The sequence below is a fragment of the Drosophila melanogaster genome, chromosome 3L (genome assembly GCF_000001215.4).
Source record: "Drosophila melanogaster chromosome 3L".
Classification (NCBI taxonomy): Eukaryota; Metazoa; Arthropoda; class Insecta; order Diptera; family Drosophilidae; genus Drosophila; species Drosophila melanogaster.
In genome coordinates, this window is record NT_037436.4 from 2,345,975 (window position 1) to 2,360,331 (window position 14,357).

A 14,357-nucleotide genomic window follows, 5' to 3' on the forward strand; every position below is an offset into this window, starting at 1 on the left:
AACGTATAGAAATATTTACTCGTCGGAGGAAAGGGAATCCAAAACAATAAGCATGAGAAATGGGCCACAAAACTTTATGGCCAAAACGAGCTGGGAAAACGTGGCAGGAGTTCGGCGAAAGATGAGAAATGCTGGCTGCCAACTTTTCCTAGTTCCGAGTAGTTGTGCAAAATAAAAGATTACTTCAGATTGCACTAGCCCTGATAAGCCATGGAAATTGCTGTCTAAAAGACAAGTTAGTTGCGGTCAAGACTCGAGGCTTGTAACATTTCATTTGGCTTAAAGTTAGCGGACCGCGTTCAGCGGAAAATTCCCAGTAACTTTCTAGTGCAAAATTAAAAGAGGGAAAGCCAAGTTGAACGGGTTCACCAAGGATAATCATCTTTTGACGCCCCTCATTATCTGTACGAGTACTGGTAAGTATCGCAACCCAACTCGATTTCCGACCTTTTGCTTATTGAATTATGAAGCCATTTAAAGGTTGTTCCCTTCTAATCTGCTAATTAACTCAATTGACGCCTACCTGGGCCTACTTTTACCCAATTATAAGGCTACCACCTTCGGGCCTCCTTTTCTGTCCGCCGATAAGTTTACAATTTTGCAATTAATGCTCCATTTTGACGTCTACAATTGGCTACGCTTTTATTACCACCATTGTTTATTTGCCCGTGCTCAATTAAATATGAATCGCAACTTGGCCCTTGAATACCAGGCCATAAAATGCAGCGGTGCGGGACCAGCTTGCGGCACTCATAAACACATTTTATCGAAGGCAGTTAGGCCAAAAAAAAAAACATAGAAATGGCCCAAACTTTGGCCATTATTCGAACGTGCTGCGACTGGAAAGGAACGCCATACGATTGCATATAAGAAAAAGGCAAAATTTTAAACCGCCTTTAAATGGTCTTTAGTGCCCTTGAATTCATTCCGTATGCCCCTCCCTTCATAGACAAATTATATATTAATTTAATAATGCATCTTGTCATATGTTCACCTGTTGAGTATACGCACCGTGGGCTTGGCAACTTGCGGCGCTGCTGCTGCTTCAAACTTTCCATATGAAAAATTGATTGAAAAACTTTGCACAAGCGAACTGGCCCTCAAAGGGCTGCAACCCAAAAACCTCCACCTGCTATGCTGCACTTGGGTGTTCGGTGGTAAAAGAAAATTCCTGGTAGCAACACAACGGGCAGCACAATGCCATGGCAACCGAGAGCTCTCCCTTTTTGGGATGTGGCGCATGCAATCTTCAGTCTCCTCCTCTATTCCCCCACTTAAACGTTGGCCAAAAGGGAGTTGCCCCGCAAGCCCCTCTGCTCACAAACCCCTCATCCCGCGCCCATTTGCATAATGGATTTGACTACAATTAGCTGGCAGCTGCAGCTGCTTCTGTCAATGACATGATTTCAAAATGGCCCAGCAGCGGGTCTTATTCCGGACTCGATCGCAGCTGAGCTATCTTTCATTGTAGAACTTCAGATGTACCTATAATATTAACATATGTGCCTATGAGTACTCAGTATGAGCTCGAAGGTCCAAAGGCTTCATTGTTGAATAGCTCGTTGCATACACTAGGTTAACCAGTTATTCATATCTCATCTGGCAGTTGAATATTAAATTTGAATCGCTGAGTACTTAAATTAATTACGAGCAATTCCACGCTTTATGTAACCATGAGTTGCCAGCACTGAGCCACACAGCCGTGAACTTGATTCATCCGAGCCCAAGGGACTGACAGCAGCAGTCGTCCCTGTGCATTGCATCATTGCAGCATCCTGGCAGCCGGATTCAGTTCACTCGACACACGAAATACGAAACACGAATGGAAATGGAAATGGAAATACCAGACCACGTCTTCTGTGTGCATGTCTCCCAAGGCCTTTAACCCTTTGCATGGGTACTCTGCATTAATACCTGGCATCGTGCCCCTAATTGCAGCCGCTTTAAAATACTTTTCGTGCCACTTAACCGTGGTAGGGGGATTATGGAGCCAACAACAGTGGAGCAACCACTGTTGCCATTTCGGTGCTCATCTTTTGCACATCCCGCAGCTGCAGCTACTGCGCATCTAATGAGGCTCATTAACGTAATTACGTCATGTTGGCATATAACTGGCAAAAATCCCTGCCTCTTGATTACCACGATGATGAGGGATTGTGTGTGCACACACTCCATTGCTTGCCACATGGATGTGTAGTTCGTATGATGCCAAAAGCAGTTTGTTTATTAATATCTACCGAGCGAAAATTCGGCAAAATTCAGAGAGTGGCCACAGATTAGCAGCTAATTTATGAAGTCGCTTCGGGGAATCACTATTTGTTATAATTATTCAGAGGATCAAATTCGAGGTCACTTTGGGCAAGTATTCCTTATCCTGCGGCAACTTTTTGACATGACTATAAATAATGATAAAGATGACAAAAAAAATACATTGTGTCGAATATTTTGGGTCCAGCAGACTTTTGCTACCACGCAAATCACTGAGCCGAAAGCGATTTGTCAAATGCACTTTGCACTGAATCGAATCGAAAACCCAGAATCAGAGATTCGGTCCAGACTCATTTCTGATTTGCAGACTCGTGATGATCCGATTTGATGGAGCCATAGGAGCGGAGCCACGGCAATTAATCTAATGGCAGACGTATAGCAGGGCCTAATGCATTCCTAAATAATTCAGGTGGAAATCAGCTTAATGTTTTAGCCTGCCGGCCATTTCGCAGAAACTGGAAAATAACATACTTAGGGATATTCAATCTTTGTCAAATTATTGCAACGGGACAGCAGCAGCAGATGGGCCAAAACCCTGTCTGGGCGAAACTCAGCTTACATATAATTGCTTTTCCGACCAGCCAACAATTTTTCAAAGAAAATGTCTTTGCCGCTTTCCGAGCAGAGCTTTCATGTAACTGTCAATTGTCAGTAGCTGTAGTTGGTGGGATTTTCTTTCGGTCAGCAGATTTGTGTCTTGAGATTTAACGCCACGCTCGAGTGACTTGGAACCTCACCAGATGCATTAGTTTAAAAAACTTGAGTGTTGAAGGACATGCAAAGAGATACGTTTTAACAAAAACAACATATACAAACCGAAAATAACTGGTAATAATTGCATAAATGACCTCGAAACAAATTCCCCATTTTACAAGCTTAAAATCCCCAAGAAAATGGTTAGTAAACAATTGTTTTTCTTTAAATCAATAAACATAAATTCCATTTATTATGATGTTTACCATTTTTAGGACAGGCTATTGTTTTCGTTTCATTTCCTGTGGATTCTTTATTATTTTACATATAGAAAGTTGTTAAGCCCATTTTAGCTTCTTTGTTCAAAGTCAAAAGCTTGTGACCCGTAAAATTGATTTAAGCCTATACCAAAATGAATCCATTTTTTTTACCATTGTTTTTAAGATAAATAACCGAGTGCTTGGACCCGAAATAAATTCCTTTTCTTAGACAATTTCACCTTTCAATTAATTTACCTTCCGCTTTGGCAATTAATTTTGCTCGCATAGAAACTCAAGTGTCGCGCTCGACTTACCTAAATGCCATTTCATTACCTGTGTTTATCCGCCGAGTAACAAAATGAAACATGAGCACGGAAAAAATGGCCGGCTGGCCGTTTGAAATTTATGGCGACCTCTACGAAACGGCAGCACGAAGTGGCCAAAAAATGTTTGATGTAAATAATTAACAAGCCCTGAGAGATTTCGAGAGTACGAGCAGGCGGGATTTCTGCCCCATAGAGCGCTCTATCAAAGTGGCCAAATGTTACTAGCTTTATGAACCGTGCTACCCACCCACTGGTGAAAGCGGGCAAAAAAAGGGGCCAGGAATTAACTGTGGTAATTGAGCGAAATTGCCACAAATAAAATGGCCAAAAACTCCCGAGCCTTTTTGTTGGCTTAAACTAGCGTCGGAAGTGCGCGCACATAAATTAGTCAGAATGCTGCCATGCTCTGGCCAACTCTTCACGAAATTCCCAAAAAAAAAAAAAAAAAAAAAAACGGTTTCGCTTAATGCAAGTCAATGTTTCTGCACATTTTGAATAACAAATGAATACGCGCAACAGCTTGAAATGTTATTAATAGTTAATTAATACAATTAGTGACGCGTTCTGTGACTCGATTAAATTTTGATCGAATGAATTAGACACCGAAATATGTTCAATATTTAAAGCCGGCTCAATTTCTTGGCAACCAAACGGTGCGAGTAACTTCAACAGTTTTAACTCACCATCAATCCCCTGGTTTCCATGCCAATAACCAACTTTTGGCACATCAAAGCAATTGCCCTAAACCACATTTAAAATAATTGCTGTTCACCTCTTTGAATCCTATCGCAAATAGACTGTCTTTTGGCTGGTTTAGTTTAATTTGGCATGATACTTGATATGTACAGAGAAGCATGAACTCGTAACCATGGCTAAAGATATTTTATGCGGTAACGAGGAATGAAAATATGTGTATGTGTGTGGCTGGAAATTCATACGAAAAAAGGGGGAAAAAACACGAAAATGTCAAAGAAATAAAATGCGATAAAGAAAGAGTCGAGCGCAGCTACAATTTCAAAATTTGAGATGATTGGATTATTTGCTCTTATTGTTTCCCTCTTGACAACTTATACTTTTTTGTGCCCGACAGTTTTTTAGATGTCAATGCAATTTTGTGTCAAACGTGGAATCTTCACAATGCACTTCACATTTTATTGTTCGGCAAGGAAAAATCATCATTTTGCTGCACTTTTCCGTTCGGCATTCATTCATCTTTTTGCCATCCGCGTGGGGCCAATCTACAAAGCTGCAAAATCAGCTTGCCACTACTAGAGACCACTCGTGTTCCCGTCTCAATTTGCATAAATCGAGCAACAAGCTGCTGGGGCAGATTCAACAAACAGGCAACAGCTAAAAGCCAGCAACAAAGCCATCATTTTTAACACCTGGCAAGAAGCCGAACAAGTCAGTCAGTCTAACACACACATGATGGTGAATGTTTGCAGAGCAAGAAAAATGATCACTATGCAACAATATATTTGAGATAATCATTTCTATTAATACAGCATACGTTCAGACACATTGGCAGTGAATTTCATTGGCATTGCCCCCTTAGTGAACGAATAATCCTAACATTTTCTTTAGATAACTATTTATTTTCGCAGTGCACACTCGTTATGGTTATATAGAGATGGTTTGTTGCCACTTATGTCGGTGGTGTGAAAATTTGCTCAACATTTTGCGACTCAACCATCTGACGGGTGCTCAACTTTAAGTGCTCGAACATAGTAAACATATTCAAGCTGAAAAAAAAAGAGAAACAACTATGGCGTCTGTTAGAGCAAAGTTAGTTTTGCAGCGGGATATTCTTCAAACTTTTCACTCACTTCCGCCGCTGGCAAAAAAAAGGCGTCAAGTACGAAATACCCTTAATTAATCTGCCCGGGTCAAAGACAAAATAAAAGTTCGAAAAACAATGGCTAAGTATTCCTCTTGGGCTTCTGGCATTGACTGGCGAGCTAAGGAAAAACTTTAAAACTTTGACCCTTGGCGTTTTTTTTAAATTAATTGTTCAAGGTGCGGCGGGGCGTATGTGTAACAATTAACTGGCTTAATTAAAGCGATGCTGTCATGACAACATCCAGCTATCTGAACGTGGGTGAAAAAATTTAAGCTTCAAAATTTTCACTTAGCTCCTAAGTGCCATTAGGGAGATTTTCCAGCCAAGGACTCTTGGTGGCGTACGCTGAATATTACGCATACGCCGCATATGACGCGGGCAATTTGCCAAAAAATGCTTGCAAATAGAAAAAAAAAAGAGCACGCAAAACGGAGGTATGTAAGTGTAAAACGACATGGGGCTTTGCTCGCTTCATTTTGGTTGTATTAAACGTAAACGTGTTTAAACATTTAATCAGCTGGTCTCACTATTTTCGTCAAACGATTGGTGTGACCATGCTCCAATTAAAAATGCAAGAAAAAGTGCTTTATTGACAGATCAATTATGATCTTTGAAACTCAAATTTTTGTAGAGCATTCCCCTTTCCACCTGCATACTAGGAATTTTCGGCTTGCCTAAACGACAACGATATCCTTGAGATGATGGTAGCCCAAAAAATGTTCTAAAGGGGAAAAAAAACCGTCGAAATGAAATCTTTGCTATAGCCTAGATGGCGTTGCATCCCACGCTTTTCCACTTTCGACATCACCAGCACTGGTTCCCGCTCGTTGACATTTCAATCGCCTTAAGTTGTCGTGGACTTCGCTACCCGTTTTCCCTTTCATCTGCTGGTTTTTTTTTTTTTTTTTAAGCGGCTGCAGCGCGGCCTTAAACAATATGCATAGATTGAAAGTGGATGGTAGGGAGCTGACAGCTATTGGCCTTTTATTGTATAATCCGCGGAGCGCTTGGCATGACCGACCTCGATCATGTCGTACTGGACGGGCTATGGGCTCTGGTGACCGATAAGGGATTTACGCTGGCAAACCCAAATTTGCATAACAACTTCCGCTGTGTTTGTGTCCGTTTATTTGTTTCCTGTCCGATTTTGTCATTAGCTGGTTTCTGTGTTTGTTCACCTGTTAAGCTCGTTGATTGCGTGCTATAAATGGGATTTGGTATGGGATCCTGTTTCTGTGTGATGCCAAAAAAGGATGTCATAAAGTGTTTAATAGCTGCACACACTCGCATATGCATTGATTGGTCTATGTGAGTAAGTCTGTATTAAAATGCATTTCACATTCAGTTTTAGCCGATACATATTCTAAATTCTTTCGCATTAAAATTGGCTTTTTAGGCCAACAATTGTAGATAACGAGCTCCATAGTTTTGAATACATTTGATTTGAAATTAGTCTTTGGGGCGCCATAAATAGTGATTGCGTTGGGCTCGGACTGCAAACAGGTATAAACAAACCACAACAAGCCAGAAAACCTATTAGCATAAACCACTTGGCAGATAATCGCACCTTAAGCTGACTACCAACGAAATGCAATAACATAAAAAAAAAGGCAGAAGGAGCAAATGAAAACAATTCCGAGTCCTTGAACTTGGTATTCGTGTTGGGAATTTCGTTTACTGCCAATTGCTTGTTAGTGATGGTAGAAGTAGATCTTTGTTCAAAGGTAAAGTTAAAGGTACTTGCAAAAAGTATTATTAAAACCGGTTCTTATAATAAATGATAACTATTGAAAACAATGTTTTAGTAAACATATGATGATGAATATTACAAACTTAAGCACAGCGCACCTTGTCTTAGATCCTTCCCATCACTGATTTTTTCCCGGCAGATGGTGCACGGTGGATGCGGCAATAAAGGTTGGCCACCGCTTGGTCGTGAGATTTACTGCTGACTAAAGGACACGCAAAGCCTGTGTTTGCATGTCCACTCCAACGATTTGCTGCAGTTTGCTCGAATATCTTCCGCTTTTCCACCTGCCACTTTCCGCGATTTCCTCGCTGGACCAGCGGAAAAACGAGGAAGAAATAACGAGGAACTAGCACTGCAAGTTGGGGTGAAAGTTGAGACAAGAAAAGGAAAATTAAAATCGTTCAGATTGCTGGGCGGTCCTTTGGCCAAGTCAATGTGTCAGGTGTCATCGGACGGGTCTTAATTAAACTGCATGCCAGGGCTTACCTCTTAACCGGAAAACCTGACGTTGGCCATTAGTGGGGCCAAACTATACCGCCTAAGGAGCCGAGAAAATTTGCAGCGCCCACACTGCGCATACTTAATATCAATTAACTGTCAGTAAAGGCAACTGCAGCAGCTGCCGAGCAAAGTGATTATAATTAAAACTTCGAGTACGGGCCAGCTAATTAGGAGAACTTGGCCAAAACATGCATTCTATTAACTGCAGTCCACGACTGCAGAACGGAAAAACGGAGGGTCGGAAAACTTTTCAGCTCAGACGGAGGACAAAGTATCTCAAAAGTTATCTGCCGCCGGCGTGTGCCTAAAATCAATTGAGAATTAATTAGGCGGCAGACGAAAATTTCGATGCTGGCGGCATTTTACAACAATTATGCAGCAGGTGAAAGATGAATGGATGAATGTGCGCCGGCTTTCCCTTAGTGTAGGCGGTTGAAGGGCCGGTTATGTGATTCGATTATTCCAAAAGGACACGAATTGAAGTGTCGCCTTACATGGTACTCACAAATTAATTATCCAATATTGTAGCACACTTAATACTGACCAAATCCCAGACGTGTTCGTGGTCTGGAGCTTCATTGGTTTCGTTCATTTATATCCATCGGCTGCTGCTTGTATTTAAAGGACCATTAATTTGCATAAAATTCGCATAAAATGCACTCCATGAATAAGAAACTGTTGAGCAGACTCAGTCGCAGGATTACAGGGATAGCGTGAAAGTCCCTCAATTGAATCATCATTAAGCATTCAGTCCTCTGAACGAAAATCCCAGAAATTTACATTCACATTTCACCAAATGGCTGACAACTATGCACGAAATTATTCCCTTCGGTTTGGTCTACTAAATAAATTCCAAAGTCTGCTGGCTTTTGTCACTCTTGCTCTCTGCCAATTTGCTTTGCGTCTTTAAAATTTTCAATTAAATTTCGTTTGCACAAAACTGTTTTTCTTGTGATAATTGGACAAATTGCATGACAAGTCGAGAACGAGCAAGGTGGACAAAAGGACAGGAAAAGGCAACAAGTTATTGCTGGACTAGAAATTGCTATTGGAATGGCAATCTTTTAGCCAATTGGATTCTTCATTGTTATTTTCTTAGAACCACTTCATACTGAGATAGCAACTTAATAACTTTACAGAGACAATTTGAGTTTGCCTTTGTGATTTAAATAGTTTTTCAATATTTCTCCCTTAGCATGTTTATCTGTTTTTCTGCCAACAGATTTATGACACCTTCGCCTGGCGCAGGACATTGCATTTTTAACCCACTACATCCGATAATCCCCAGGCCAGTTAATTGCCAGGCCAGAACCTTTGCACACGACTCTCGATTTAAAGCCCCACCTTTTTAATTAATCTCGAGGGGGAACTGAAAGTTGAATGCGCCGATAAGAGGGACTAAAATCACACGCTGTTTACCAATTAATTGTGAAAAATGCTAATTGGCACTGTCAGTCAATTTCGTGTTGATTTTTCGCGTTAAGACACGGCAGCCGCAGCAGCTTATCAGTATTTGCACAGGACCTGCTTAAGGAGTTGGCCAATAAAATCTAAATGAAATGCTTTGATTCGGCGCGGTCAGTGGCCATAAATTTAATGACTTGCCCTGCGGACCGAGATTGCCTTATTTATGGCCAGCAATCTCAATCTGGGCCTGCTTAATTAGATTATTTACGCAGCCCGAAAGGCTTTTGAGCCCCCACTCTATCGGGGCCAGCGTTTTATGACACAGTCGACGTCGCCCACAAATCCAATGGATCGATGTTTTCCATCGACCAAAAAAACCGCAATCATTGCGCTTAAAACGAATCAATTAGATTCCTCTGACCTATCAACCATTTGGCCGGGTGGTCCTGCTCATCCAGCCCACCAACTCCCATCGCAATATGCCGATGATGATGTGGCGACAAGAGTTATTGCCTGCGGAAATAATTTCGATGTGCAGGGTGTTGCGGAAAATTCGGCACTAAGCTCGTAATCCCAGGCTTCCAATTTCTGGCGGCTATAAAACATATTAAATCCTGATATTCACAAGATATAACCGCATGTACTCACTGCGTTTATTTATAACATTAAATGGAAACTCATAGAATATAGTTTTGAACGCAGTACGCTTACAAAATGTATATATATATATATTACTTTTACTTTTAGCCATAAAGTGTGACATCATTAGTGGTTGTTAGGCAATATTTATATTTAACCGCCCACTTTCTCCCATTTCGCTGCAGATACATTTCTAGGCCGAACATTTCATTAACATTTCTGTCCCACTTGTTTGATATGACAACAGTTTAGTGTCATCGATCAATTTAAGTGGGTTTCGCCAACAAAGGACAAGGAAATTTGCCATTAATTAGCCAAAGCTTGGAGGACATCCCTTTCGACGGCCAGCAAACCCAAAGAAAAAAACCCAAAAATGGCAAATGGAAAAAACCATAGAAATAACAAACGATGCAAAAAATGAAACAAAAACAAATGAGACAATCGGCTGGCTAGACATGAAACGTGGGTTGTCTCTAATGATGATGATGGGCCTAAAAACAAACTTGGCCAAACAAAGGCACACAAACTGTCGCAAATGTGTGTTTGGCCCTCAAAAAGGGTCACCTAAAATTAAGACATTAAATTTAGAAAAATATGTAAGAGAAATGTGTATTCATAGCATCATTATTTTAATCAGCAATTACAATAAATGCTAAATTTAGTTTCAATTCAAATTGCATTAGTTCGTGATACTGGCGTGTAATTAGGGAATTGCCAATTATTGGATTATCAGCTGTAAAAATCAGTAGGTTAATTATTTTAAGCCAAATTACCGATTTTTATTGTTTGCATATTTGCTTGTCTATTAACCATTTCCATAATTGTTTGAAACTTACATATATGATTATTTAATTTTTGCTTATTTAATCAGCGCAACATCTCTGTGTTTATTTTCGTAGTTGGTGAAAACACAAACAACGGAGTCAGAAACCAAATCAACAAAAAAAAAAAACAGCTTGCTTTTCAGGGCAAAATTCAGGAAAGTTGTCCCATAATAATAATATGCCGCACGTGTTTAAATATTCGTTTTATTTTTCAATTTTAACCGCCGAGTTAATCAGGCGACGTGCTCTTAACGAGCCCTTTGTTGTGCCCATCGAATGACGTGCGGCATTACTTTATAATAATATTTTAATAAACAAATGAAGCAAATCGAATTATGGCTGTCGGGATAAATGGCATCTGCGAGAGAAACGCATAATTGAAGTGAATCATACACTTACTGCTAAATGTTTCAAATAAATTGGATAATTTTTGTTCATTATCAATTCCATCATTGTGTGTTGTAATAATATAGTAAAAATATTATAAAAAATATGTTTTTATGCACTCAGTTTACCCTATAAAATCTATATTAAATTTAATGATTATCTGCAGAACCTAGCCAAGATTGCCCCATCGCTGAAAGATGAAACTCACATTTGATGGCCATTTCTGGACAGGAAGGCTTACGATAACCGTTTAATTGCATATTAAAAGGACCCAAATTGAGCACGAGCCTACATGGTAATGGTAAATGCAATTACTGCGAAATGCCTGCCAGTTGTTACAAAATTTAATTACAAACGTAAATGTTGAAAGATGTGTGCTCCCAGCTAGCTGGCAACATCATTAACTTTTCACAGGCCACCCAAAGCAGCCGCTTTTCCTACCTCCTCCTATTTTCCGCCCGCTTTTCCCCCATTCAAAATGGAAATATCCACCGCAGGCTAGATATATAAAATGCCATGTGTCCACACGAAGGTGGCCTCCGGAAGGAGGAGCTCAAGCTAACCGACGGATGAGGACGAGAATGGGGACTCCACCTTCTGTCTCTTCGAGTCAGTACATATTATTTTTCAATTAAAGGACAGCTAGAGCTAGAGCACGTCTATTCCGAGTATACTGACTGTTCGTATTTTTAAAATCAATTATGCAAATGACCATTCCTATTTTCATAATCCACATCGTAGAAGTAAGAGATACATATATAATGGCCGCAACAACATGATAACAATTTGCATTCATGAGCACTTGTTGAAGAGTTCGTTAGCTCCGGCTGCTTTTTCCATTGTTCTGGCCAGGCTGACGTCAGGATAATAATCCGGCGGCCAGTAGGAGCACTTGTTCCTGGGATTAGCATCTTTATAATGCGTACAGAAAAGTTTTACCGCCCAACTTTTGCTCGATGGCTTTACATACGCTCATAAATCAGTCAGCGAGTGGTGGAGTTTTTTAGAATTTCAGCCAGGGCCATATGTTATGAAGCTGAGTGAACCAATTTTCCATTGAATTTTTAACAATTTATTGCGGCGATATATCAATCCGAAACTTTGCCAATTGGAAATGTAGATGGGCTTTCCATGCATTCGAAATTCAAATAAGTTTACAGGCGAACGGACTCAGTTCCTTTATCTCGTTTTCACCCGAATTGGCAAACTTTTCATTAGCTAATGCCAGCGGTTGGCAATTAGCCGAGGGAGTCAGCTCTGAATAATAATCCCCGCCATTTCACCCACTAATTCCAGGCAATTTGAGCCACGCCACTTGAACTCTAGCGCAACGAAAGTGAAATCAAGTAAATTATTGTTTTTGATCCGAGTCTCAGCTCTGGGCGACTTCCCACAATAAATTCGAATAAGCCCACTTGCGCCGTCGAAATATAACCATAACCATTAGTTCATCCACATCTTCACCTCGAATGCCTGTATAACTTGGTCCCAGTATTCGTGGGATTCAGATTCCTTGGGTCTCAACATTCCTTTGGCCCCTGAGCCGTTGACTTCAAAGGCGTTTAACAGCAGCTGCTGCCGCTGCATCGGTGGTATTTGGTAATGAGCTCCTGGATGGAAGCCTAAGTCATTCTTGGGAGCTTTCAGTTGATACTTTGGCCACCTTTACGCAGAAGAGGCCTGCGGAAGCACATAATAGATGGCAGAAGGTAGCTTTAGTCCCGAATACTCTAACCTTCCTTCAAAAAAGGAACTCCACACCCTCAGAATATTTGATTTTCTTATGTTACTGATTGCTATGTAGTATTGTTTATTGTTATAAATAATTGTATAGATTTTTATTATGACATATTTGCAAGTAATTCATAAAATCTCCTTTGATAGAGTATCCATTATCGTTTGCCCTACATGACTATGCGTATTATATTCGCAGTCTACACACACACACACACACACACTCACATTAAGGTGGGCGTGACCCGTGCGAAATTCGAACGACAGGACAACTGTCAAAGTGTCGACCCGCCAGTCGTCTGGTTTTTTGGGGCTTCGGTGCTCCATACTGGACTCGTTTGGGGTTTGCTTTGCCAGCTGTCGACATTTGGCTAAAACACTGGGGTGACAACACTTGTACGATGCTTAGGGTCAGAACATTTTGTAACCGTCATTACACTCCGCCCACCCTTTCGCCCACTTGACTAATTAGGCAGCAACATCGGTGGATGGAGCAGGAAAAACAACTCTCTCAGACATAAAGCTGCGAAAAACTAGGCCAAAAACTGCATAAATTCAGTCATAAAATGTTGTCAGTACACAGAAAATAAATTCTGTACTCAACTGATTTAGATTCAAGCCTTACTTAATTAAGGAATCACATTTAAAGCTGAATTATATCTCAGTCCTGCTTGTCCTTTTGGCAATGTTCTATGAATAACTGTCGGTTATAATTTAGATTTTTAGCCTTGAATATTGTGCGTCCTATTCGTCACCAGATTAGCTATTTTCCCAGAGCTGTGACTTGACTTGTTTCAAGTGATATAAATTGATGGCATGTGAAAATCCGATTTAATTGCCTAGACAACCAACACCTGCATGGGTCGGTGACCATTTTCATTACGCCGCCTGCTATTTGAAGCGGATCTCAGACAGTCTGCATTGCACTTCGTTTCCAATTAACCGCGCTGCCATTTAAAGTTGATGTCAGGCCACTTGTGGGAATTAAAAAATGGAAATACAAACCGAATGAAGTGGGCAAATTGTTGCAGATTGCCGGGGGATCTGGGATGTGAAATCTCACACATCTGCGGCACGTGCAGCGACCAGATTGAAAGAACTGATTTAGATTAACGTGCATGGCGACAAATTGTGGGGCAAACTAAAGTGGATTATATGCACCGTCGGGGACAGGGAAAATCGAAAAATTACCCAGCTTGAGGCGAAAGATGCAAGTAAAGTTGCTGAATGTATTGAAGATACTTTTCGCCCAACTCATGGGTATAATATCTATATTTTCAGAACTTTTGCCGCCTGAGTAATTCTCTTGAATGACACCCATTGTTTGTTTGGCCAGCAAAGTTACTCTACATATACATGGAAACAAACAGCAGGAAAGAATAGCAACAATTTTCCCAGATTTGTCATGCATCAAATACTGTTTTGTCCATTTCCATATGGCAATCCCATGCTACTGCTTTATGTCGGATTTTCCATTCTCCGTCCATTTTGCGGCGTTATTAAAAAGTTTGCAATGGAACATTTTCTGCTTTTCCACACATCACGGCTACAATTTTGATGGTCAGCTGGGAAAATGGCTTTCACCTACTTTGGCCTACTTACACTGAACTCAAGTTTTCCCTTTGCATTTTTCCAAGTTTGTGGCTACACATTACCCACATGCTGACGGGTTGGAAAGTAACCATAATGGGTTCGAGTTCCCTTATTAAGTTAGCCAGACCACATTTC